This window comes from Hypanus sabinus, chromosome 3 (genome assembly GCF_030144855.1).
Source record: "Hypanus sabinus isolate sHypSab1 chromosome 3, sHypSab1.hap1, whole genome shotgun sequence".
Lineage (NCBI taxonomy): Eukaryota > Metazoa > Chordata > Chondrichthyes > Myliobatiformes > Dasyatidae > Hypanus > Hypanus sabinus.
Window position 1 is genome coordinate 11,918,540 of NC_082708.1, and position 5,031 is coordinate 11,923,570.

Genomic DNA, 5,031 nt, shown 5'->3' on the forward strand with positions numbered 1-5,031 from the left:
AGAGGTCAACCTCCCCAGGCCCTGACAACCGCTCCGGACTCATCCTCTTCTGCAGTCCGGTGGGGCCGGAGAAATGTACTGGTGCCGAGAACCCTTCTCTCCTTTTAGACCTTACTGGCCTGGAGCTATTTGTTGGGCACCAATGGAATTGGAATTGGAATTGCTTTATTATTGTCACCTCTACTGAGATACAGTGAACAGCTTGTCTTGCATACTGTTCATGCAGATCAAATCATCGCACAGTGCATTTTTTGAGGTAGAACATTACAGCACAGTAGAGGCCTTTCACCCCACAATGTTGTGCCGACTTTTTAACCTACTCTAAAATCAATCTAATTCTTCCCTCCTTTGTTGAATTCCTGTTTGCATTGTTTGATTAATCTACCAGCAGAGCTATGAGATGTGGGATTAAACTAGAGTGCCACATGGTTACTCTAGCATGAGGTAAATTCTTGTATGGTCAAAGAAATAATTGTAGAGCCTCAGGGTATTTGGATGCTTGGGGTGAGACTGAATCTCAATTTCTCTTCAGAGTCGACGCTCAGCTTTGTCGTTCTCAAGCTGGGTTTTGAAAAGCACTTTCAGTGCCAGAATGAATTTCAATTCCCGTTCACGAGCCAAGTAGATGTTCCTAAATGTGCCTTTTCCAAGAAGGGCGGCAACCCTGTCGCAGACAGCGCCCGAGGTCAGGATTGAACCTGTGTCACTACTGCTGCAAGGCAGAAGCTCTACCAGCTATGCCACAGTGGAGATGTTGTCTCACAGCTTCAATAATCCGGTTTCAGTCCCAACCTCTGGAGCTGTTCAGCAGGAACCCTACCTTCCGCAATGTCTGATTCAATGACTCAGAGCCCTGATACAAACCGGAAGCCCAGTAGAGAGATTGCTTGATGCCGACTTGTAGTTTTAGTGATCTCAGGGATGAGAAGTCAGTACAGGGACTTCACCGTTCAGTAGGGCTACTTCAAGGAGTGCGTTTATCTTAAAGAAAACATTCTCCTGATCTCTGGAATGAGTATAGTAGACTTCTGGGCTGTTTCCATTCATTGCTATTGATCAAACATATGGAGAGATCATTCTGAAGCAGTCACATTTCCTGAATGGGATAATTAACCAGATCTTGCTTTTACTGAATAAATTTGCAAAAAAAAACCTGCCCTTGACCCAAGCATGAAGGCAAGTCCTGGAAAAGTTTAAATTTTCTCTTCGACGTGAGTTCAGTGAGATCCTCTCTCACTGCTCCCCCTCTGTGATCTTTGCTGCCCGCTGAGTCTTCAACCATGTGCTCACTCAGATCTGCTACCACAGACACGTGTCCTTCCTTGGGAACTGGTCTTCACCTATTTCCTTCCAGATTGCACTCTTTCCTCTCCCCACACCTTCTTATTCTGGCTTCTTCCCCCTTCCTTTCCAGTCCTGCTGAAGGTTCTCGGCCCAAAAAGTCAGCTTCATTTCCATAGCTGCTGCCTGACCTGCTGAGTTCCTCCAGTATTTTCTCACACTAGCGCCCAAGAACAGCAGGGTGCACTACCTCAACCACTATCACCCGGTGGCCACTCACATCTACTGTGATGAAGCGCTTTGAGATGTTGGTCATGGCAGGACTCAACTCCTGCCTAAGCAAGGCCCTGGACCTGCTGTAGATTTTCTATCACCACAATAGGCCTACAGTGGATTACCTGGACATCAAGCTACCATTTATTAACAACAGCTCATCGTTCAACACAATCACACCCTCAGTTCTAATTAAAATGCTCCAAAGCTTGGGTCCCTGTAGCTCCCTGTGCAACCGGATCCTCAGCTTCCCCACCGGGAGACCACAGTCAGTGTGGATCGGAAATAACATCTCCTCCTCGCTGACAATCTACACTGGCGCACCTCATGCTTAGCCCACTGCTCTACTCTCTCTATGCCCACGAGAGCATGGCTAGGTATAGCTCAAACACCATCTATAAATTTGCCGAAGACGCAGCTATTGTTGGCAGAGTTTCAGATGCAGACCAAGAGGTGACGGGAGTGAGACAGCTCAGCTGGTTGAGTGATGCCACAGAAACCTTGCACTGAGCATCAGTAAGACTAATTACGGAGTTCAGGAAGGGGAATTCGCGGGAACACACACCAGTCCTCATTCAGGGATCACCAGTTTCAAGTTCCTGGGTGTTAGTCTCTCTGAGGAGCTATCCTGGGCCCAAAGTATTGATACAGTATCAAAGACGTCATGATGGTGGCTGTATTTCATTAGGAGCTTGAGGGGATTTGGTTTGTCACCAAAGACAAAATCAAGTGGCACGAGGGAACAGAGTGCCAATTGCACTGAGCCAGGATTAGACAATAGTTTCGTACATTAGTTTCGTTTCCTCAGAGTCCAAGGAGCGGAGTTTTTTTCAACTTTTTTTTTCCAACAAATTTTGTTACACTCTTTTATCCTAGTAGGTTAAATAAAGATGGTAATTTGTTTTATTTAAGCAGTTGTGTTGAAGGGAGGGAAGTTTAGAAATCAGGAAACAAATTGTTTTATAGAGAATCCTATTGGTTGCTAGGACCAAAGATTGACACATTTGATTGGATGTATTCCCAAAGGTTTCAAGTTCAAGATCAAGTTCATTATCATCCAACTGTACATATATACAACCAACAAATCAATGTTCCTCTGGAACACAGTGCAACCATAACACATATATCATTGTGTGGCCTCAGTAGTAGGAAGGACTAGGCCTTAAGCCACTGTGTCGCCTGTTTACAGCTGCCCAGCAGACAGGCATCAGAGGCATCACAGGAGGTGGCATGGCATGGCATCTAGCCATGATGAAATGGTGGTGCCGAGTCAATGAGCCAAATGGCCTAATTCTGCTCCTATATCTTATGGTCTCAGAAAGTTTGAGGCAGATACAATCATCAGAATCAGGTTTAATATCACTGACAAATGCCGTGAAATTTATTGTCCTTGCAGCAGTAGTACAATGCAATACATAATAATCGAGAAAATAAACTGAATTACAGTAAAAAAATATATATATAATAGTTAAATTAAATAAAAAAGTGCAAATATAAAAATAAAAAAATCATTTAATAACCACTTGCACTGGAGAGCCAGTGGATGTAGTGTACCTGGACTTCCAGAAAGCTTTTGATAAAATCCCACATAGGAGATTAGTGGGCAAAATTAGGGCACATGGTCTTGGGGGCAGAGTACTGACACGGATTGAAAATTGGCTGGCTGACAGGAAACAAAGAGTAGCGATTAACGGGTCCCTTTTGGAATGGCAGACTGTGACCAGTGGGGTACCGCAAGGTTCGGTGCTGAGACCGCAGCCATTTACAATATACATTAATGATTTAGCTGAAGGGATTGAAAGCAACATTAGCAAATTTGTTGGTGACACAAAGCTGGGTGGCAGTGTGAAATGTCAGGAAGATGTTATGAGAATGCAGGGTGACTTGGACAGGTTGAGTGAGGGGGCAAGTGTATGGCAGATGCAGTTTAATGTGGATAAATGTGAGGTTATCCACTTTGGTGGCAAGAACAGGAAGGCAGATTACAATCTAAATGGAGTCAAGTTAGGAAAAGGGGAAGTACAACGAGATCTAGGTGTTCTTATACATCAGTCAATGAAAGCAAGCATGCAGGTACAACAGGCAGTGAAGAAAGCTAATGGCATGCTGGCCTTTATAACAAGAGGAATTGAGTATAGGAGTAAAGAGGTCCTTCTGCAGTTGTACAGGGCCCTGGTGAGACCCCACCTGGAGTATTGTGTGCAGTTTTGGTCTCCAAATTTGAGGAAGGACATTCTTGCTATTGAGGGAGTGCAGTGTAGGTTCACAAGGTTAATTCCTGGAATGGCGGGACTGTCATATGTTGAAAGATTGGAGCGACTGGGCTTGTATACACTGGAATTTAGAAGGATGAGAGGGGAACTGGTTGAAACATATAAGATTATTAAGGGATTGGACATGCTGGAGGCAGGAAGCATGTTCCCACTGATGGGTGAGTCCAGAACTAGAGGCCACAGTTTAAGAATAACGGGCAGGCCATTGAGAACAGAGATGCGGAAAAACTTTTTCACCCAGAGAGTGGTGGATATGTGGAATGCTCCGCCCCAGAAGGCAGTGGAGGCCAAGTCTCTGGATGCATTCAAGAGAGAGTTAGATAGAGCTCTTATAGATAGTGGGGTCAAGGGATATGGGGTGAGGGCAGGAACGGGGTACTGATTGTGTATGATCAGCCATGATCATAGTGAATGGCGGTGCTGGCTAGAAGGGCCGAATGGCCTACTCCTGCACCTTTTGTCTATTGTCTATTATTGTCTACTGGTACAGGTTTAGTGCAGGGGTTCCCAACGAGAGCTCCATGGAAAGGCTCCATGGCAAAGTAAAGATTGGGAACCCCCTGGTTTAGAGGGATACAGTGCCTATAAAAAGTATTCAGCCCCTTGGAAGTTTTCATGTTTTATTGTTTTACAACATTGAATCACAATGGATTTAATTTGGCTTTTTTGACACTGATCAACAGAAAAGACCTTTTTACGTCAAAGTGAAAACAAATTTCTACAAATTGGTCTAAATTTATTACAATTATTAAACACAAAATAATTGATTGCATAGTTACTCACTCCTTTCAAGTCAGTATTTAGTAAATGCACCTTTGGCAGCAATTGCAACCTTGAGTCACAAGCCTTCCAGGGCATGGTGCAGTGAAGCAGGAATGATGTGTTTTTGATGATGTGTGGTGTCTGGTTTATGCCAAACATAGCCTTTAGTCTGATGGCCAAAGAGCTCAGTTTTGGTTTCATCAGGCCATAGGGCCTTCTTCCAGCTGACTTCAGAGACTCCCACATGCCTTCTGGTAAACTCTAGCCAAGACTTCTTGTGAGTTTCTTTCAACTGTGGCTTTCTCTTTGCCACTCTCCCATAAAGCTGTGACTGGTGAAGCACCCGGGCAACAGTTGTTGTATGTGCAGTCTCTCCCAACTCAGCCACTGAAGTTAGTAACTTCTCTAGAGTTGTCATAGGTCTCTTGGTAGCCTCCCTCAC